Below are 23,953 nucleotides of genomic sequence, written 5' to 3' on the forward strand. Positions count from 1 at the left end.
CTTATTTTAGAGCCGACCTACTAAGGATATAAGAGACCCACTGTCAATTCGTTTCTATTTCGAGTATTCTAAAAACGTAGGAAAATGTTCTAAGATCCTCCTAAACTTAAACTGTCTTAGATGGACACATCAAAAAACCACTAATCTTAGTCCTCGTGTCGGTCTATTCTTGTCTACATCTCTCTTATGGTCCTGGGACTCCTGTCCGTATTGAAATGTGGGAGAAAACAACGTAACAGCAGAGTCCGTCGTGTCGTAGCTATCGGCCACGATCATGTGTGTTTAAAATCTTATCCTTCCGACTTGACTCGCCATCACATCGTTTTTCCTCCCCCCCAACTTTTGGACTCTCGGGTTTGTCGCTGCCCTTGCGTCGCATTAATAATGATTCCAATGCCACAAGAAAAGACCGTTGGATAGATCCGAGAAATGCCTAAATTGAATCTAATGAAAAATAATCCAATTCAAATATTGACATATTTTTCATTTTGACTCACTTTCATGTAATATAAATTAAGTGACTCATACTTGACATCACTCACATCTAAGTTGACTTATAAATATAAAACACTTTCATATTTAACTTAATTTAAAAAAACTCATACCCAAACAGAAGTTAGAGTAAATTATGAACTTATGTAATATCCATATTATTTTGAGTTTAAGTCATTCATATAATTAAAAAAATAGGCTTTTAATCCATTTTAATAGGTCTATCATCGGATAAACATGACATCCTGACATTTATGGAAATTTGTCCCAATTATTTCTACCTATGGATATGAGGTTATTTCACTCAAGCCTTATAATTTGACTTGTCTATGTTTCGGTCTCAGTCTTGGCAATGCCCTATAGTTTTATTTTTTGTTTAAATTTGGCCCAAAATCTCAATTTCAGTATATGATGCAACCAAATTTGAGCGAAAAAAATTATCCCTGGAATTGAGATTAAGAGGAATGTATAAACCAATGCAATAATGGTTCTTATGGTTTGCAGGATCTTTCTTTGAGGGGATTTTGGCTGCATAATTGGATGAGTTCGAATGATATAACAGAGTGCAGAAGAACGATAGATCACTTGCTGGAACTAGTGCGTGATGGAGAGTTAGAATACGAGTTCGTCTTTTGTAACAACTACTCAAATTGCTGTATTTAGGTCTCCATATCTTTATAGTAATTTTCAATAGTATTCATCCTCAAGATAGTGTGTTTGGATTGTGGTGCATATGAATTTCTCCAAAACTGCAGGACCGAGCTTGTTCCTTTTAGCGATTTCCACGTTGCACTGGATAAATCACTGGGGAAACATGGGAGCCATCCTAAGGAAATCCCAAAGTTCTAAGGCTACTGAATATAAAAGGGCAGTAAGAAGACGGAAAAATTTTGCGTCATATCCTTCGGATGATCAGCCTGTTCTTAAGTTCTGAGGCGCTGGATCAACCGGGCATGAAAACTATGTATCTTTTCCCTTCTTACTATTTTCTCTTTTCATAAGTGATGCATCTTTTCCGTTGGTAATTTCGTTGCTGCTTAGTTTCACCAATTTCCATTCTGAATTTGTTTTACATCACGCCAACCAATCTCAAACTGATCTCATGCAACATGAGGTCCATCTACTACGGCTGAATTTGGAGATCCAAACATCACCCCGTTTGGTAAGGGTCCATAAAGGTTTCAGATTTGCCAATTTCAATTCTCATATAGACGTGACAAAGAACATTGGGATACTTTCCCAAAAATCATGTAATCGACATCACATGCATTGAGAAAAGAGTAAGAAGAACCATAAATTATTCATTTGTTTTAACCTAATTCAAATGGGATGTGGACCACCTTCAAGGAACGTCATACATACACGATGAGCAAAATCAATAGAAGACTAGCTAATGGTAGTTACTTTTAATGATAGGGAAAACACAAAATGGAAGATCGTACTGGCTTCCAAAATAATGACAATTGTTTAGATACCACAGAAAGAAAAGGCATCTTTTGTCTAAGTGATGTCAAGAACCGCACTCTTTTCTCAAGATAAAGTCGACAATATCCTCAACAGTATCCACAACCTGCATAGGTAAACAAAAAAGAGTTCGATCAGGATGAGTGATTTTCGAATTCATTTTTAACCTTGGAAAATTTAGGGAGAAGACAAATTCCCCACAAAAAATGTGCACGGTTTTGAAATACTGACATTTCGCCAGGCTGAATAGGGAAAGGGTTTGCTAAGTCATGTTTCATCCAACCAAGTTAGAATTCACAGATCACCCAGAGCATAGCAAATCAAGGTATGTAAGTATGGGGTGACAGCAACTCAGCCAAGTTGGTAAATGGAACTTTATTGCGCACCCCCCCCCCCCCAAAAAAAAAAAAAAAAACTTGTCGCTGATGTCTCCATAAAGAATCCAAACAAGTTTCACAATGGCAAGAGAGAGAAAGGATTTTGCCTAGTAGAGGGATGTGAGGGCTGTAGAATCAAGAGGCAGGCGAAACTCACGTGGGAAGGATTTGAAGATGATGAATGGAGGGAGGGAGAGAGAAAGTTCTGGTTTTGTAGGATTTAAAGAGGATGAAGCTCAGACTACTGAGTGGGTAGACTTCACAAATGTTTTTCTCTTCTAGGAATTCCAGTACCACCTCTACCTGAGCAATCCAATTCCGCATTTTAAAGAGAATCCATAACCAAGGTAATTTGATTCCGCAATCATAAAACCATCCGAAGATGAGTCGCAATGGGATATCATTTCCTTTTCTTACTCCAAAGTGAACGAAACAAGGCCTAAGTGATTGCACAATGTACTATACTTCTTAATGTTTTCCTGGTGGAATCTAAGATCTGCATTCTCAACCATGACTTTCCACTAGGAACACAGATATAAAATCTCTAAACCAAAGAAGTGAACATGCTGGAATGAACACGACTTGCATACGTAGGAACCTACCATCAACTCACCCCAACATACATACGAGGAAGAGTGAGAGAGACAGAAATGTGCAAATTTTGTTAAGAGTACAAATACTCACCAAGTCAGCAGGGAACTCTGAATGACTATCTTTTCCCTTGAATACCCCAGTCCTTGTTAATATAGAAAACCAAGGGTCTCCTGCCTGAAGGAGTTGTTGGCAGTATTGGTGATTACGTTTCGAAATAAATTCACTGATATAATAAACTATAACTTTTGGTAAGAAATATACCTGCCGTGCACCTCTAACGTCGATTTTTGGATTATCTCCTATCATGTATAGGGTTTTGAAACAACGAATTCCAGAGTTTGTAGTATTCTCCACATCTAGGTTGCTTAACAAAGATGGCATAAGATTCCTTAACATTGTCTCAGCATTTCCATAGACAAATGGATTTGGCATCCCGTATGAAGTATACGCCAGAGGAATGGGATGTATTCTGCAGAACAGGGACAAGTAAACAATGCGCAACATAAGATTGAAGATTAATGCATGTCGCTATGCTGCATTGAGGCAAATTAGGCCTACACAAGGATCTTATGGGCCAACCTTTAATTTTTTGTGGAGAATATTATATCAAACTCCATGCAGAACTAACCATTGAGAAGCAGAAACCTCAATGTTACCTGTTATAGATTGCTTCTAATGCAATCCTGAAAGCTCCCATACCCAGACGTTCAGCAGGAAAAGTAGCCTGCCTTTACACTTTGTCAGCTAGTCATCGGCCAGTCTTTAGTTCCACTAAGGTTTCAAAAACTCAAGATTGCAACTCACATCACAAATGGCATAGCATACCCATCATTTGAAAAAAACAGGTGCGGTTGCTTTCCAGTCTCCTTTCCAGGAAGCCCTCCAGTTCTCAATATGTCACAGAGCACCTAAACCCAAACTTGAGTATCACAGAATTATTTTAAAGTACACTGACAGATAGACAGATGATAACACTCCATTTTATCACTTCTTTCAAACTATAATTCAGCGCCCACTAGACTTCTAAAAAGATGACAACTAAAGTTGCAGAGTAGTTACTGAACAAACAAAACAAAGCCTAGTGTCTTTTGATGATCAGTTCAAAGATTTAGAACTCGCTTGACTAACAGACCAGTATGGACTCAACAGCTGAATTAGATAATCTAAGAAAGGACAAGATCCATTAGAGTGGTCACTACCTGAATATCTCTACTCCAATCAACAGAATCACTGACTACAAATGCTGCCTGAACTCTCTGTGTTTGTACAGCAATTTTTCTCTTCGCCATCTCATTGGAAGTGCCATTCTGGTCAATGTCTGGCTTAGTTGTCCATCTCTTGTACGATGCCAGTGGATCAATAGCGTCAAAGTAGCTAGTGTACTCATCAATTGACAGGACATTTCTGCATAGAAAAGGTACAACCAAAAAGAGGATCAACCGGAGAGAAATAAAAGAGAATCAAGTTGTTGGAACTCATGTTCCAGGTGAAACAGTATTGAACACAGACAACTAAAATGAATTAAGGAGAGGCTCCTCTGCGATTACTCAAGTCCCTGAGAACTTGAGTGCTTTTTATTAACTTTGCTTGCTCCTATGTATTACCTAGATATTAAAGTAATAACCATCAATATCAGTTTTATTAAATACGTATCTATATCCCTATTGCCAAGCTATATCTCTCTTCCCCTCCCCCACACACACACACACACACCTGCATGCACAAGCAAGTAATTGAGACATTGCTGGGTACATTTGCAAACCTAGAGAAGTTGTAAAAATATTTACTTGTATTAATATTCGGACATCACAGCAGCAGGTTCTCCTTTGCCAACAGCAACGACAGGTTCGTTCTCGAATCTGTGCAAAAACCTCAATTAGGAAACAGATAAATAAAATAGAGAAGCATATTCATCAGTAAAACAGAAAAGCCCATTCAGAATTCTCTTAGAATAGTTAGTACATGCATGCGCACTCTTCTATGTCTTTTCAATTCATATGATATAATATATGTAATACATTTCCCTGGTTTCCAAGAAGAAAAAACATGAGATGAAAATATTAGATGTGTTCTTTGATATCCACGTACACATACAAGATGTGTACATTCAATAAAGTCCAATTTTGCAGTTTTGAACCTACTAAATTGTGTACTTATAAATAATTCTTGTACAGGAGAATTCTTACTAAGCTAATAATACACATGCACAATATTTTATTTCACAATCCCAGATTTTAATAATCATGAGTGAGATAGATGAAAGAAGCAAATGTTATCGAAAATTCTCAGTCCTGATTTACATTAGCATGCCACATTTCTCATTGGACATTGGTCATGGAGATAATCCAACAAATCCTTACCTATTTACCGGTTGTTTAAAAGGTGTGTGGCCCTGTATGACCTGCAAATTATCTTGGTCAAAATATGAGAGAAAAACGAAACAAAGTAGTTCTGGACCTGATAAGAAGCAAAATCGTGAGGGCAAGCAGATTTTGTAACACGAGAGACGAACTACCTGTGAAGGTAAAATGTTGACTCCTAGTAGTTGACCTAAGTCGTGGGCTCTTTTGGATTCAGAAAAGCCACCTCCTGCATCAGCCATTGCTATTAGCAGTGTGCAGTAAAAATTAATTATCACTTCTTCAGGAATTAACAAGCGAAATTTCCTTTCTTACCTCTTACCAAAAAAAAAACAAGCGAAATTTCTAATTTCAAGGGAGTAACATATAGAACGATTATAGGTAAGGGCATCTCAAAAGGCGTCACAGATTCAAATTGCTTGAATGACTTAAACATAAGCTAGAGGCCATCTCAAAATTATCAAGACAATTACTATTAGATCTTAAAAGTACCAATACTTGCCGATAAGTGAATAATCAACCACAATAAGCATATGATGTCCAGCATGCAACTTGAAAACTTTAGTTTGACCATTATATCACGGCACTCACCGGTGATGATTCTATTGAACGATTATATTCGGTAACATATATCGAAAGTTAGAAATGTAATAGTAAAAATTACTAACACATTAAAGCAATTACTAGGACCTATTGAAGTCTACCAATCAGGAACACTCACCATTTGTTAAGAACACGAAACGTATCTTCAACTTTCCTGAAAAGATGGAGAACGTGAAGTAAGTGATAGCAAGCTATCTAATAGCAGATACGAATCTCGATATCCCCCGCCCTTACAGTCCATCAGAAAACTCGGTATCGATCAGCGAAAAAAGACATGCATTCGCAACGTAGAACATTGTAAAACACGCGAAACGGCAAGATCACCAGCACGACATAAGCCTCGCAGGTATATCAGCAAGCGATGGCGAAAGCTTTACCAGAATCTCCTGAGCGCGCGCGGAGAACCGCCGATGGGAGTGTGACCGAGGAGGACCACGCCGTCGATGTCGAAGGCGATGCCGAACGAAGGCCTGCACGACGAAACCACGATCGTCGATTCGATCACGGACGAAAAAGAAGAAGAAGAAGAGAAAAAGAGAACATCGGAGAAAATCACGAGCGTAGTCGAAGCATGACCGGAACGCACCGATCCGATTGCGAGCTAAGCCGCGAAAACGAGCGCGAAGCGAGCGGGGACGGCTGCTTTCTGCCGCGACTCCGCGACGCGATGGTGAAAAGCCGGTGCCTCATTTTCCTGTTCGCGGCCAATCGCTTCGGAAGATCGAGGAGCTCGAATCGCCGGAGATGAAGCTCCAAGAAGAACGGAGCGAGCTTCAACAGTCCACAGAGAGAGAGAGAATGGCCCAATCGCGCAGCGTCTTCTCGTTCGATGTTCAGGAGCCGTGAATTGGGCCCCGGTGAAATGATGGGCGGGCCTCGATAACGGATCGGCCTTTCATTCGGATCCGAGCTCAACGGTTAAGCTTGATTTTGGTGAACGTTTTTGGGCTCTTTTCTTTAGTTCTTTCATTTTTGTTGTATTTTTCTCTTCAGGCCTAGTAATTCGGGCTCCTTACTGCATCTTTGGTGCACCTGGTGCATGTACACCTAGGAATTCTCAATTGGCTAGTCGTAAATTGCCCCAGCCTAAGACTATGAAACCAATAGTTATCCCGACCCTACACTGATATGTAGACGGTGATTCTCAAATATTTAAAAATAGAGTGTGATATGATGAAATAGGATGCAATGGAGATAAACACAGAAAGTGGAGATCGACATGTGACTTATAAGCCATACGATACATTTTCATACGAAAATGGAGTTACAACCTTGACCGGGCAACGAAAATTCACACTATCGTCCACAACTGAGTCTACAAAAATTTATTTCAGAGCCAGCCCAGCTAAGGTAAAAAGATCCGTAGCTAATTCATTTCTCTTTTTGAGTGTTCTAAAACATGGGAAAAATAACTTTAAAGTAATTGTCTATCTTGGATGCGCAAATCAAAAAACTACTTGTCTTAATCCTTAAGTGGGTCTATCTTTATCTATATCTCTCTTATGGTCCCATGACTCATGTCTGAAAAACGTAAAAAATAGCCTGTCCCCAACTAATCAGGATGACGGAACGAAGAAGTAGAATCGCACCCATAATGATGAAAACCAAGTTTTGCGAACATATTTTGATAAAAACATTTTCCTCATTTTTCAATACGTGGATCATTTAGGAAAATGAGTCAAAGAAAACGTTTTCATAGTCAACAAAAAATCTATGCTTGAATTCAAAAAATAAGAATTTTCTTTTTAAAAAATCAAAAATCATTTTTCACAATATAACTATATCAATGTTTGGACTAGAAACCATGAGTTTAAGCATGCAAAGCCTAACACTCATTCTCAGGTCCCTAACATCCAGAATCAAGTCTTCAGCACCTAGTTTGGGACCCCAATGTTGGTGCCTAGGTCTTCAGCACCAATGCGTGAGTCCATCGCAACCAGGGCCACAACATTAGCGCCCATGCTCAAATACTTCAACGGGGCCTCGTACCGCACTTGACCTCACGTACCCAAGCACTGTGTTTTTGATTTGGGCTTCTATGGATGCAAGATCGATGCCAATGCTCTTCCTGAGGTCGAGTCCATCAAGGCTTGATTCAGGATTCTAGTACTTGTGCTTACTCTTCAACTCATGTGCAAATTACTAACACCCGAATAGTATGTATCTCTAGGAATATTAGATCAATTTTTCCTTTCAAAACTGTGAAATTCAATTCTTCTTCAGATCTTAATTAAATATTAGAAATATTGTTATTTTCTAGGAAATGACATCGTGGACAATATTTTTCCAAAAATGTATTATTTTTTATGAAATAAACTATGCCTAAAGCTTGAGACGAGAAATGAATTTTCTAGATGTAGATATAAAGAAAAGACTTGGATTTGACGACTTGCTGAAGGGGTGAACTTATTACATTCGTGGTCTTGATTTTTCGCAATTGCTCATCATCTTTTCCTAATCTGTACACTTGAAAGGTTCTGATTCTTCGAGAGTCACATAAGTCATCTTTTTATCTATATTACTATTCTAATGACAAATCAAATTATGGTATTACTTTTCAGTTTAATCAACATTGTTTTGTTATACTAATTAATAAGTCCAAAAAGGTATTTTGCTGCATTCAAGCTTTTTTTTTTATTCCATATTTTGCAGCATTCAGAGTTATTTTATTTTATTTTATTTTTTTATTCCTACTCTATTCATACACTACACTCACTCTCAGACTTTTGCCTTACCTCCTACAGGGTATGGGAATCAAAACCCTATCCTGAAAATTACGCGTCTCCATCTCATCCCTCTGAGAATGTGGGGATTTGAACCCCTCACCTCCCCTTCAATGTTGGAAGAGTGGCCATTGGGCGAATCCCAGTAGTTACTACATTCAGAGTTGATTGCACTAAAATTTGACACGCGGTGTCTATTATTATCATTATTAGTTCCCGGCCTCGCCAACTGTTGGAAGGTGGCGATCGATTTTCGTTCTTCGTTTTTTTCTTTTTGGTCAACGTTGGCGATCGATTTCGCACTGCACGTGGGGAGAAAATATTCAGTGGTTCGTGCGCGCCACGTCATCCGCCGACGTGGCGCGCACGAACCACTCGATACCAACACCTATCCCGAGCGGGACCCCCTCGAAAATGGAAAATGGGAAAAGGGCTGGTTTTTGGTGGGCTCGGCTCGAAAGGACGGTCGGCGTACTCCTCTCGCTCAAAATTTTTCTCTCACCTCCTCTCCTCTCCTCTCCTCGTAAAAGAGAAAAGAACGCTGAGCCTTCTTTCCTTCTCCGCGCATCCCACCTCGTCCGCCTCCGTCTCCGGCTCCGTCTCCGCCTCCGCCTGCCCAAAAGCGTCGCTGGTCATCTGCCTCGAGAAAATATTGGCTGCAGCTCGACTCAACGTGTCTTCCTCCGAGTCCATTCATCGGGCGACACTGGCCAACGGCGCCACGCTGGAGTCCGAGCTCGTCGCGGTTACTTTCGAAAAGGAACGGAGCAAAGTTGACGGAAACTTAATTTCTCTCTCTCCTGCACGTCTTGTCCTGTCATTCAGCTCTGCAAGGAACGGAACTCCCCTGGAAGGAAATATTTGGTGGAGCCCACCAAATATTTCCTTCGCATCTTCACGTTCCCACGAAAATTTCGAACGCAACTCTCTCTCCCTCTCTCCATTGAACCGAACTCCTTTGTTCTTTGCTTTTCCTCCGACAACGAGGGAGGCTGCCGTCCGACGAAACACAGACTTGAATCTCTGGCTTTTGTGCTCGGCGGGTGCGGGTGGTGAGGGTGGTCTCGGCCATTTCGAGCTCGGTGGTGAGCCCGTCGAGATCCTCGGTGCGCTCCATTGCCGCTCTTCCTCCGACGGACAAGGGAGGCCGCCGTCCGACGAACCGCGCCGCCGTGAATCTCCGGCTTTTGTGCTCGGCGGGTGCGGGTGGTGTTGCACGTATTTGCCCGTTCAGATACTAGGGTCGCGCACTCTTCTGCCCGCGCGTGGCAGAGCGCGGTCTGCATTCCGATCGCGGAGCGGGCGAGCGGGTGAGCAGCGACCAGCTGCTCGATCTCGTCTGCTGGTTCCCTCTCCACCAGCTGGGTCGCATCGCCCTTTTCATCTGGACCTTCCTCTGTATGCCCCCGTCCGACTCCAACTATTACTCCTACGTCTCTGACGACTCCTTCGACTCCAAAGACGACGGCGACGGCAGTAGCAGTGAAACCGCCGTCTTTTACGACGACTACAGCTACGACTTGCATTCCGATTGATTGATCCGGGTGATCTCTTCCGTGAGGACCATTATCTTTTCTATGGTGTTACATTGATCAAACTGCAGAACTTGTCGTACTTTTGCAAATTGTATGAGTTCTACCCAGCTTATGGTAGCAAATACTTGAGATATTGTTGTGTGAAGAGCTCCTGATGTTCTTTCTCATGCAGATCGTAACTATTGTCATACTCATGATATTTCCTAGGCACATGAAAGGCAATGTTCAATGTATTGTGTCTGGGAGCATTATTCAACAGTCTGATAGAAAAAACTGCTTGAAAGTGCTATCTCTGATTACTTTCGTGTGGGAGAATGGTGGCTTCAGTCTTATTGTAAATTTTCCATTGCTTTAAGACTTATAGCATCTCGTCATGAAGCCGCCGACTAAGGGAAACTATCTTGTGCTTATGATAATACGTGTAGTGATCTTGCACTTTTATGATATTAAGTGGAAGCACATGTTCTTAGTTGCATTGTTTATGCAGCTAATACCTTCTCTTAATTGGGGTTGATTTCTGCAATATCGATAGGCCGTTCAAATCTCGCATGTCGAAATTCCTTTTGCTGTTTATATATTTGAATGATACATTGACCTTGGCTTGATTTTCAGGTTGTTTGCCTACTGCTTTTGGTCGCCGATTAGTCCCTCTTTTGCTCATTTGAATTGCTATTGCTCTTTGGTCACCGATTTAATAGCATATGCCTTCTGGCTTATCCCCTGTAGTGGCCCTTGATTATCTTCCTTTTAGAGCAGCACCTTATGTTAGAGTTATCTTTTTCATCATGAACATACGGTATGAGTTATTTCCACAATGTTTCTTTAAATCAGTTGGTTTGACATGCTTTTAGTATTAAATCTGAAAAACCTTACGCAGATTATTTTGCATATTTGTTTCAAAATGGAAAAAAAGTTCGAAACAGGATGTCATTTTTAAGTCCAATTACATTTTGGAATTATACTTTCACACTCCCCATTATAGTTGAGGTCATACTTTCCATTTTAATGGCAGGACTGCTTTCTTTCCAGCTTTGCATCTCTACATTTTCACATTATGCTCTCAAATTTTACCTTTTCTTGTTATTATAGGGAACTACGAGCGACCACCTCCATTTTCACATTATGCATCTCTATATATTTGAATGATACTTTGACTTTGGCTTGATTTTCAGGTTGTTTGCCTACTGCTTTTGGTCGCCGATTTAATAGCATATGCCCTCTGGCTTTTGTGCTCGGCGGGTGCGGGTGGTGAGCAGGGTCTCGGCTATTTTGAGCTTGGTGGCGAGCTCGTCCAGATCCTTTTCTTTTGAACGTAAGTGTTTCTTTCTTCTTTTATTATTGCCATAAAAGGGTGTTGCACGTATTTGCCCATTCAGATACTGAGGGTCGCGCACTCTACATTACAAAGTATCATCAGGTCGCGCACTATACGTAGCATTCCTGCTTTATACCAATACCAATGTTATAAAACCCTGATCTAAAAGGATGAAGAATATCATCATCAAGAATAAATAAAATCCGATGAAACTGCACTTTTATCGCCTCCATTGTCTACATCTACCTAGGCTTCCTTTGGCCATTGCTTGCAACAAAAATATTGATGAGTTTAATTTTATTTCAACTTGCATAGAATTTTTTAGTTGTGAATTTTTGCATTCGAAAATTAGGTTTGAGGTCGATTTGGTGGTTTGCTGCTTGTCTCAATTTGCTTAAATTGACAATCTCAGATACTTTTCATCGTAAATTCTAAAAGGTTGATGTTAGTTAAGCATAAAAAAAGGAAAAAGAACATCATTACCTTGCTTGAATGATTAAAAAAAATTGGGTATGATGAAGCTGCACTTTTCTGGGTGACCTTATCTCTTGCATTGTCTATTAAGCTATTCCAATTTATAGTCCCATGAAGTGATCTTTGCAGTTTAAGTGACTTATAGTGTTGTGTGAGGCTGACATAGATGAAGCACAATATGAATGATTTCATATTAACAATCGAACAATAAATAACATGGTTCTATTGCAGGTATATCATGTTGTCATCCAGTGTTAATAAGGGTAGGGGTATTTCGAGCAGACTCACCTTTCAAAATAAAAGGTGTGATTGTGACAAGCGTGCTGCCGTGAGAATTTCGGAGTCTACAAGCAACAAAGAGAAGCTCTACTACAATTGTGAGGATACAAAATGTGAATTCTTTGCCTGGTGTCACCCTACAAATGATGTGCCTTCTATCACGAAGGCTTCGCCCGCAAAACTTGAAGATGACATGAAAGACATTAAGCATTTGTTGGAGAAGCTAAATGCCTCGCTACTTTTTGTTTGTTTATTATTTGTTATTTTATTAGCACTACTTATCCAGAGAAAGTAGGTGGTTGAAATTGTAATGTTGCTAGCTTAGGTAATTTTATTTGCCTTTAGACATGTGAATGCACGCCTATTTTCTAGCCTAATTGATTTGGGCTAGGAACTTTTTATGTTGTTTTTTGGTGGCCCTCTAATTTTGTTCCTTTTGGAGAATGAAGATGACTGCGCCTGGAGGAGGGGGGGAGAGCATGGCAACTTGTATTGTGGTTTAATGACCTTTAGATGGGGGCTTTTATATTGTGTACGGCTATTATAAGTAAACTCGATTTGTGACTATGTCCAACTTTTATTTTTATTGTTGATGCTAGTGGTTTAATGACCTTGAAATAGCTTGGTGGATTAAATGTGGTATCTAATGTTATATTTATTGATGCTAGTTCATTGTGAAGAAGTCAAGTAGATAAAGAGATGTGATTCTCCCTAATTGCAATTTATGTCTACCCTAAGGAACAATGCTTTATATTTTAGAATAAAGCTAATACGATAGCAACATATCTAATGGCTACCCACCTTAAGTTGGTGGTTTTGAGAAACTCGGGAGTTGCTATAGCCTTTTGCAAAGATAATGTCGCTGTTTTTGGAAATTTTTGGCTCCTCCCCTTGACATCTTTGACGTTATGGAATAGGTTTTGTTGCGCAACTACTTAGGACATTTCACAATGACGAAAAATTGAAGCACAGGTTCTTGCAAATCAACCAACATAGATAATGCATGGCAATGCAAAAAAATAAACACCTGATCAAGTTAGAAAACCGGAAGCTTTATATATTATAAAAAGCCATTTCTTTCCATGAAGATGCATTTTGTGAGAGAGAAATATAGTACATCCTGCGTAACTTTTCGCTTTTGTTTGGATATGTTTACAAGTGTTGTATTTTGAAGGCAAAATCTCTTTTATATCATATTGAGCAAAGTTTTGCAATATCACAATAGACTGAAAAATGAAAGAAATGAAATGAAAGATACATGACCAGATTAATTCACTTGAACTTTGAGACTTCTACATAAAGGTCAAGACCTTTGATGGGTATCCAATTATCGATGCAACGCAAATGAAATAAGTGGCAATAGTGAGGCCAAAGTCTGCTCTAATCTCAATAGGATGAGACTATGAAAGAACTGTTGAACTAATTCTCCAGCATCAAGTTATGTCATCGAAATGGTTGTTTTGTCTTTGGGTTGATCTTCATCATTTGTTGCTGCAACATGAAGGCCTACCATTGGAGCATTGTTGCCATTTGGACTTGAAGATGTGCATATAAAACTGTCTAGTGTAACCTCGTCAAGTCCTCCCACCTTTGTTACCACCCGAACCAGTGAACAATTAGTAAACACAGAAAAACAATTAATAAATGTGATGTTGCCATATATTCACAATGTTTGAAAAATGTGAGACAATCAGTGAGGTTCTCAAGTAATACTACTTAGGGGTAAAAGACATTAAACCTAGCAGATTTAATAAATACACCGCACCCAAGCACATAAAAAGAAGCTATTGTAGAGCTGGCAAGTGCTCAAGAAATACCTCTTTAGTTTTCTGCATGAAATGACTACTTCGGCAAATTGATACGCGCTTCTTCAGAATTGTTCAATTCATTCACCCCAAGATGTTGAAAAGAGTTTGATGACTCCTGTACAAACGAATAACCAATTTATTTTTACTAAATAAGCTGCTAAATATTTCTCAAGTAATCTTATGAGACAAAACGCAAGGCAAGTTGTACCTGACTCAAAATAGTTCCATGAGATATATTATGGTACTCCAACATCTATTTAGAAGAAACCATTGACAAGATTACAATACTAACAAAAAAATGAAATAAAACTAAGATTAAATATGATTTCATATTAAGTACCTGATTAGTAAATGGTGAAAATCTATTCATAATCCCCGGCGGCATGACATATTGTGATTGTATCTATATATAATAAATAACTCCATTAGCATAATGTAATTAGATTATTGTAATGGTTGTAACTTTTGCAAATGATGACTTTTTTATAATTGTAGAAAGACACAATCTATCATAACTAAATTAATACACTAAATTATTAAGTACCTGATTAGGGAATGAACAAAATCCACTCATAGTTCCCGGTGGCATAATATATGCTGGATGTTGCATCTATATAAAAATTGACCAAATTAATTACATATAAATACAAATGGAGGACTAAAAACGATATACAAACTTATGAAAATTTAAATTTACCGTTGGACCACTAATGCCGCTAGGATAAAAGGCACGTAGAAACTGATTTGAATTACTAGAAATATTTGGAAAATGAGTATCATCGGGTGTTGCTTGGACAGCCAACTCTACATTACAAAGTAATAAATATATTAATCGACATCATGTAACATAAGTGAAAAATTTTACTAAAATAATATTTCATTCACCTTGACTTTCTACGTGCATTGGGAGTGTTCCTTTCTTAGATTTTTTCTTCTTCTTCTCACTTGAACTTTTAAGCCTTCCATAAGCTATTCCCTTTCCTTTTCTTTGAAGGGGGTCCAACACCGAGACATCACACAAAGAGGCCTCATTATCATCATTACTAGCCTCATCAGTCATACCCACACTTGATTGGTATGATAATAGTTCAGCCTTCGTATTTTCCATGTTCTTCGACACTATTTCCATAGTGTTTACGCTTTCGGCTCCCAAATTCATCAGTTCAAAAGATTGTTGCATTAACGTGGAAAATCGATTAAATTTAGATGAACCTGGTGACATTGGATGAAATTCATCACCTATAATCCCTTGTTTGGCCCCTTTAGTCCATCTTTTCAAAATATAAGCAGATGGAATGCTCATAACCGACATATTCTCAGCCAACACTTTCAAGGCATGACGGCACAACCATCCTTTTGCTTCAAATAATTTGCATTCACAAGAGATTGAAAAGTCTGCAGGGTCAAATCTGACAATATTTTCACGTGAATTTCCCATACACTTCAGAGTATATAAATAAATTGATCCATCAAATGTAACACTTGAAATTTTCTCAGAGAGAATTTCCAAAAATTCTGCATTGAACTTGTTAAAAATGGTGCGTGTATACACTGAAGCGTCATGGTTCAAAATCCCATTACTCGAAACCTGTAATTTGGGTTTCCCACGAGAGGCATAATCATCTTGACTTTCCACTTCTCTTATGTGCTTTAGTTGTTCTTCATAGTATGGGACAAATTCTATAAGACGTAATGTCTTCTTTGCCATACGTTGAAAGACATTATTGGTGCTTTCACTCCTTTGGCTTGATGTTATACCACAAGTAAAGGTATCACGATCAAAAGCTAAACTCCATTTATGTCTAATGTCATATAATCTCCGGAGCCAATTGTTATTCTCAGTATGCCACTCCTCTTCCATTTCCTTCCAAGTGGATTCAAATTCATCTTCCGATCTGCATCTATACATAAGCCTGAAGAAATATTTATCCTTAAAACCTAGATTGTTGTAAAGATGTGGGATGTTTTTATTGGCATTTTTCCCAATGTGCCAAGTGCATAAACGGTGTTGTGTATTTGTAAACACCGTTCTAATGGCTTTTGCCATGGCTGCGTCTTGATCAGTAAACATTGTTTTTGGAGCCTTATTTCCCATAGACTTCAAAAACACCTCAAATAACCAAATAAATGATTATGCAGTCTCGTCCATAAAAAATGCACACCCGAATAGAGTATTCTTCCAATGGTGATTAACCCCAACAAAAGGTGCACATATCATTTCATATCTGTTGGTCCTATATGTAGTGTCAAATACTAGGACATCACCAAAACAATCGTAATCAAATTTGGACAAGCTATCTCTCCAAAATAAATTTGTCAATCTACCATCTTGATCAACCTGTACAGCATAGAAAAACATAGGATTTTGCAATTGCATGCAATGAAAATGATTTAGAAGATTTTGACAATCTCCCCCACTTATAACCTCAGATCTTCTTGTCTGCAAATAATTTTGACAATCACGCAAATTAAAACCCAAGTTTTGGCTTCCTCCAGCTTCATTTGCTAAAAACTTATATGCTGTAGTCCCTCCAATACCAGCTTTATTCATATCAACTAAAACACTTTTGCAAGTATCAGATATCAATCTTCCACATCTAATCATATGCTTTTGATCTTCTGGAATAAATGGATGGTTATGCTCAGCAACATACTCTATGACTTCATAGATACCATTATCAACCTTATATTTGATATCAGCAAGATAGCCACATCTAACTTCATATCTCTGAAATTTCTTTTCCTTACCATCTGAGCTGTCAGAATACCCCTCACAATTACATACAAAGGTTCGTCGAGTTAGTTCTCCTTTACTATTTTTAAACATATTACCCTTCCTGACTCCAAATCCTTTGCCGATTGCATATGCCACATATTTATGATATGCCTCAAGTTCATTTGAAAACACCATTCCTACTGCAAATTCAAATTCTTTTTCCATATCACGTACTACATGTGAAAGATGGGAAGATTCATGCTGCAATTAAAATAACAAAAAAAATTAACATCGTGCTTTACAAGCATAATAAAATCTCATCCATTACTTAAGAAAGCAAAATATATTTCTAAACATAGTATTATCGATGAATTACCTGTGATTTTGCCATTTGATAATTTGTACGTGGAAATTTGCACCCAAATTATACCTGCCAACATAATATCACCATACAAGTTGCATTAGATATAGCATTCAAGAGAACATGTATGGTGTATTCAAGTGCAGTATCTTCAAACATGACATATGCTACCCAATTGGAAAACAAAAGAAACAGAAGCAACAAAGCCTACAGTTTTACCAGAATAACAGGAAAATAAGCATAACGAAGGGAAAACATCATGTAAGGCACGCCATATATTGGCATTAATAGAGAAAATACTTGCTAAAATGTGATAATTTATCACTAACTTTAGTGAAACAAAATCGGCGACCAAAGAGCAATAGCAATTCAAATGAGCAAAAGAGGGACTAATCGGCGACCAAAAGTAGTAGGCAAACAACCTGAAAATCAAGCCAAGGTCAATGTATCATTCAAATATATAAACAGCAAAAGGAATTTCGACATGCGAGATTTGAACGGTCTATCGATATTGCAGAAATCAACCCCAATTAAGAGAAGGTATTAGCTGCATAAACAATGCAACTAAGAACATGTGCTTCCACTTAATATCATAAAAGTGCAAGATCACTACACGTATTATCATAAGCACAAGATAGTTTCCCTTAGTCGGCGGCTTCATGACGAGATGCTATAAGTCTTAAAGCAATGGAAAATTTACAATAAGACTGAAGCCACCATTCTCCCACACGAAAGTAATCAGAGATAGCACTTTCAAGCAGTTTTTTCTATCAGACTGTTGAATAATGCTCCTAGACACAATAAATTGAACATTGCCTTTCATGTGCCTAGGAAATATCATGAGTATGACAATAGTTACGATCTGCATGAGAAAGAACATCGAGCTCTTCACACAACAATATCTCAAGTATTTGCTACCATAAGCTGGGTAGAACTCATACAATTTGCAAAAAGTACGACAAGTTCTGCAGTTTGATCAATGTAACACCATAGAAAAGATAATGGTCCTCACGGAAGAGACCACCCGGATCAATCAATCGGAATGCAAGTCGTAGCTGTAGTCATCGTAAAAGACGGCGGTTTTGCTGCTACTGCCGTCGCCGTCGTCTTTGGAGTCGAAGGAGTCGTCAGAGACGTAGGAGTAATAGTTGGAGTCGGACGGGGGCATACGGAGGAAGGTCCGGATGAAAAGGGCGATGCGACCAGTGCCTGGTGGAGAGGGAACCAGCGAGACGAGATCGAGCAGCTGGTCGTGCCACCCGCTCGCCGCTCCGCGATCGGAATGCAGACCGCGCTCGCCACACGCGGCGTAAGAGTGCGCAACCCTAGTATCCGAACGGGCAAATACGTGCAACACCACCCGCACCCGCCGAGCACAAAAGCCGGAGATTCAAGGCGGCGCGGTTCGTCGGACGGCGGCCTCCCTCGTTCGTCGGAGGAAGAGCGGCAATGGAGCGCATCGAGGATCTCGACGGGCTCACCACCGAGCTCGAAATGGCCGAGACCACCCTCACCACCCGCACCCGCCGAGCACAAAAGCCGAAGATTCAAGGCGGCGTGGTTCGTCGGACGGCGGCCTCCCTCGTTCGTCGAAGGAAGAGCAGCAATGGAGCGCACCGAGGATCTCGACGGGCTCACCACCGAGCTCGAAATGGCCGAGACCACCCTCACCACCCGCACCCGCCGAGGACAAAAGCCGGAGATTCAAGGCGGTGCGGTTCGTCGGACGGCGGCCTCCCTTGTCCGTCGGAGGAAGAGCGGCAATGGAGCGCACCGAGGATCTCGACGGGCTCACCACCGAGCTCGAAATGGCCGAGACCACCCTCACCACCCGCACCCGCCGAGCACAAAAGCCGAGATTCAAGTCTCGTGTTTCGTCGGACGGCAGCCTCCCTCGTTCGTCGGAGGAAAAGCAAAGAATAGAGGAGTTCGGTTCAATGGAGAGAGGGAGAGAGAGTTGCGTTCGAAATTTTCGTGGGAACGTGAAGATGCGAAGGAAATATTTGGTGGGCTCCACCAAATATTTCCTTCCAGGGAGTTCCGTTCCTTGCGGAGCCGAATGACAGGACAAGACGTGCAAGAGGAGAGAGAAATTAAGTTTTCGTCAACTTTGCTCCGTTCCTTTTCGAAAGTAACCGCGACGAGCTCGGACTCCAGCGTGGCTGCCGTTGGACAGGTGTCGCCCGATGAATGGACTCGAAGGAAGACACGTTGGAGTCAGAGCTGCAGCCAATATTTTCTCCCTCATCTGCCTCTGGCATCTCGGTCTCGTTCCCGAGCGGCACCAGGCTCCCCGCCGCTGACCGGGCGCTATCCCTTACGCTGGCCCGCTCGGTCGCGAGGGAGATCTCAGCGGACTTGGGCGGGGTCGACGGCCCGGCGAAGGAGAGACCTGCTGCATTTTCTCTCTTTTTTTCAACGGAGCGCGCGCTTTTTCTTTTCGCTTCTGCCTCTCTCTTCCTCAAGCACTCCTCTCCTCTCCTCTCTGTCCCGAGCCCTCTCACTCACCCCAAGCGCCCCCTCCTCTCTGTCTTGAGTCCTCTCACTCACCTTAAGCGCTTCCCTCCTCGCCTCGTCCTCGTCGCCGTCATCGACTTTCCCGCCGCGGCTCCGAAATTGCCGGCCGCCGACTCGGCCTCCCGAGCTTCTTTGTCTTCTACTCCTTATTCGGTCCCGATTTCGGGCTCGAGTACATAGCCAAGGATTTTGAAGCAAAAGAGGTTTGCGAGGCTATACTTTGCTGGCGGCGATACGTTTTGGGTTTCGCCGCGACCAGTGAACTTCCAAGATCACGGTCGAGCACCGGCACCGGCACATCGAAGAATTTACTGGGTTCCAGCTCTTTTCTAACGCTTCCTCCGGACATGAATTCGCCGACCGTTTTCATCTCCGTCGTCGCATTGGTCCTGCTGTCCAACGGTTCTCTCCGCGTGTCGTCCTCGACTTCACCGCCCAAGCTTGATGGTGTTTGATAGTTGTTTGGTGCTGTGCAGTATTTGTGCTGAATTACTCATCAGCATTTTTGCCTTTGGAACTGATTTTCATTTCTGTCTTGAATTTTTTTCCATCATACCTCTTTATCAGATGTACCGTTTCTTCGTATGGTTTTGTAGATTGCCCTTTTCCTCCAAGATTTCTGCTTTAAGCTCCTTTAATCACCTTTCTGGCTACATACGATATCTCTTGTCAGTTGATGTTATTGCTCTACTTTAAAAAAACCAACAGTTTGCTTTCACGTACATGTTCCATTGCATTTCAGGAGGTGGAGGATTTGTTGGCTAACATGGAGCAAGGAGCATCAGAACCTCTGCTAGATTCCTTTCTTCCAGTCATGAAGGCACTAATTTCTGATTCTCTTTTGAAACATTCTGTTGAGGGTATAAGCGTTTCTGTAACATGTTACCTCACCGAGCTTTTGAGGATAAGTGCACCTCAAGAAATGTTCAGTGATGACCAGATGAAGGTGCAACATCTGTTATCCTAATTTATAATGGCTATTTTGATGTGGCCAACACTATTCATTCCAGTAAAGATCAGCCTGTTGGTATTGAATGGTTTTCTCATCAATTAATTTCGTTGATGATCTCTTCTTTGATAAAATTGTAGCTCTTGACGTTGTTCTATCTTTTCTCCTATTTCTTGTTTTTTGATGATCTCTTCTTGGTCAAGGTTGAATCCCTCAGATGACATCGTGGACTGTGGAGCAAATCATCACAGACATCCTCGGTGAGAGTGAGGATATCTCCTTGAGGCTTCTCAGTCCTCTCCTTGCTAGTGTTCTAAAAGAAAATAAGGTAATTGTCTTGTTCTTTTTGCCATTTCAGAGTGGTTTCTGTTTGCTATAGTTTCTAATAAGGTGTATAATGTGATTTAGAAAGTTGCACCTTTGTGTTGGAAGCTTGGAGACAGGGTCATTACCAGCTGTGCAGCTAAGCTTGGACCTCTTCTTTGGGGAGCAGTACAATCAAAGGGCACTACTGTGGATGATTACTCTCCAGTTGTGGTTTCTGTACATGAAAATGAGCCAACTATGGAGAATAATCATGCTAATGGTTCTTCACAACCAGTGGTGCATCTCTTGATTTTTATAGGACCCTATGCTTTCTTTTGTTTGCTGAACACAATGGTATTGCTTCTGATTTGCCATCTTCCATGGAATAAGTTTCTAGATGAAATGGACTTCAATGCCATCCTTTTATAGTTATTTCCAATAAAGATTCTTCCATTGCCCATGATAAGCTGCTGAAATCTTCTAATTTTTTACTCTGGCTACTTCATCCCATTGTTGTTCTCTTACATGGTGGATATACAATGCTTCCATACAAAAGCTGATTTTCAGGGCTTGATTTGTTGGAGTTGTCTTACTTCATGTCTAGCTTTGCTCATCTTTCTGTCGTTCATGTATCACTTACTAAACTAATGGGGATAACAGTGACTGGTGAGGTGAATCTTGCTTCAGTTCTTTGGCATGGTTCATGATGATTATATATGTTGTTAAATTAATTGGACTAGTGAGGTGAATCTTGCAAAGCAGGTTTTGGTCCTAGTTTTTTATTCCCCTGCCTATAGAAGTTTCACTGACAAGTCGTTGAGTTTCATGTTCTTTTTAAAGATACTAACTAGAGCAGAGTTGACAACTAATTATTGGCTTCTCATGACGCTCAAGGGCTATAAGCAATTGAATGTCAGACCTAACCTTTTTATTGCAAAGAATTTAGTTGATCTTGGTTGATGTGCTCACGTGGTTTTCATAGAGTAGGTTCCATGGCCTTTCTATTGTTGTTGCACATCAACTAAATCCAAAATAAATAAATAAATCCAACACCTTGTTGATTTCTTTTCTGGTTGAGCATTTTGTTTAGGGCAAGCTTCCAGATGTCTCGGGTTGAACTCCATTTTGGTGCATGTATTTTATAATTAGGAGTATCCTGTTTAGTGGCTTTTTAAAGTCATTATTGCTAATGAGGCTTAGTCAGTTTGTTAGTCTTGCGTGGAAAAGTTATTGCTTGTGATGTTTAACAAAATCTTGGGTAAATGGATGTCTTCATCTATATGTCACTCTGATGGTGCACTTGGAAGAAGTTATGTCAAAATTAATCTTTTCGGTTGTTTGCTTAAGTGAAATTTTGGCATGTTCAATTTTGCAGATATTGCATTGATCACTGTTTTTCCCATCATGAATGCAGGGTGTTGCCATAACATAAGAGAACTCGTTGTTGGACAATACTGCGCGGATTGAGGGCTGGTCGGCTAGATTTCCAATGTTTGACTGGGTGGGTGGCAGAACATCTGAAATGTCTGCAATTGGTCTACTTCCAGCAGCCCTTCAAGTTCGTAAGCTTAACTTATAATCTCATTGTGGTTATATTCTGATTTGACTCAAAGAGCATATTCATTAGCGACTCCAACTTCAGGGGATTGATATCAGAGAAATGCTTGCTGGCGCATCCTTCATGGATGGGGCAACTAGGACAAAAGTGGTAAGATTGCTGTCGACTGATGTTATTTGGTGTTTCTTCGGAATGTTTTGTTGTTACCCAAATCCAGTAAAGGAATTAGTTTCAGTACCAGTGGGGCAACTTATGGTGTAAAATCTTGCTCATTGTGTAGTGCTTAGGATTCTGCATGTGCACTTTTATGATGTAAGAAGCTGGGTCGCCCGAATGAACTAAGTATGGTCGAGATATCAGTCTTGATTATAGATAGCTAATCAGGCATTCAAGGATGTCAGCTAACAAGTTGAACAGTTGTCTTTGATAGTATGCACTGTGATGTATGCAAGAGTAACTTGTGAACTTATATGCAGGAGAATTGTCACTTGTTTCCCGTCATTATGCACTGAGAAGATTTTGTAGTATATGTGCTAGAGGTGTCATACAGTATAATTCACTGTAAAATAGAATGCAGAGTATCCATTAGATCCATTTAAGCTCACGACTGGCAATTGCTGTTGTTGTCGCTCAGTTGCTTCGAGGCATATTCATTTCTAGTTGCTGATGCACTCTACAGTGAATCAAAGTATAGCCTTTTGGTTTCATGCATTTTGATTTGTGCCTTCTCTTGTTGCCTGCTTGTAGTATCAATTTCGCCAGCAATTCAAATCCTTGTTCAAGATGCAGAGTAAATCTGCAATGCAAGTCAGAGAGATGATCATGTTTCCTTGTCCAGGATATCCATTACTGTAGGTTGTCTGAAAAAGAACCATAGATACGTTCATTTAGGGACTGATAGCATATCCACACCGTTTGCATTCCTAGTTGTAATTCCTTTCTTTGCTTGCAGTATTAAATTTGGCAGCAAAAAAAATTCTCTTTAAGGATACAGTCCCATGTAAGTCTGATGTTCGGCTGTATTCTAGGTTGAGCATTTCTCGGGGATAAAGCGGAAGCCTGAGCCTACTAACTTGGGAGCACCAAAGAAGCCGAAAACTTTAAGTGTTATTGACGGGTCTTCTATTATTTGTTGAGTTCGAGCAACTTACTATTGGGGATAGAAGTAACTTCAGGCTCTAGGCGTTGATTGTAGCACATTACATTATTCTATATACCTTTTAGCTTTATCAACTATGAAGATCAAAATATAGATGCTCTTGTTGCTTTTAATGATGTACTTAGACCTGTAATGCCAACAAGACAGGCGGCAATTTTTGAGAATTCTTTGTTGCCCAATAATTGAATGGCACCTTTATTAGTGATCTTCTTCATTGTTACTGTTCCTAGAGATGGTTGTACAAATTATCTGATTCACAAGTGGCTATTTCACAGATGCTACTCTTGCTGTTAGACAAACGACTGAGCAAGTGAGGGTGCGTTTGGCTGCACCGTGTTTCTGTTCCCAGGAACAGAAATTTCT

The 23,953-nt window shown here is 40.3% G+C and overlaps 1 long non-coding RNA gene and 1 pseudogene across 1 annotated transcript; one reads left to right on the forward strand and one right to left on the reverse strand.

Annotated features, from left to right (window-relative positions):
* Positions 1–1,777: 1,777 nt before the first annotated feature.
* The window catches only part of LOC104431448, a 53,135-nt pseudogene continuing 30,959 nt past the window's right edge, over positions 1,778–23,953 (reverse strand).
* On the forward strand, positions 20,756–23,827 carry LOC104445444. Its single transcript, XR_005548039.1, has 5 exons — positions 20,756–20,895; positions 20,976–21,170; positions 22,288–22,431; positions 22,516–22,581; positions 23,460–23,827. It is a non-coding gene; the product is annotated as an uncharacterized LOC104445444 (long non-coding RNA).

Source organism: Eucalyptus grandis, chromosome 2 (assembly GCF_016545825.1).
Source record: "Eucalyptus grandis isolate ANBG69807.140 chromosome 2, ASM1654582v1, whole genome shotgun sequence".
Taxonomy (NCBI): Eukaryota; Viridiplantae; Streptophyta; class Magnoliopsida; order Myrtales; family Myrtaceae; genus Eucalyptus; species Eucalyptus grandis.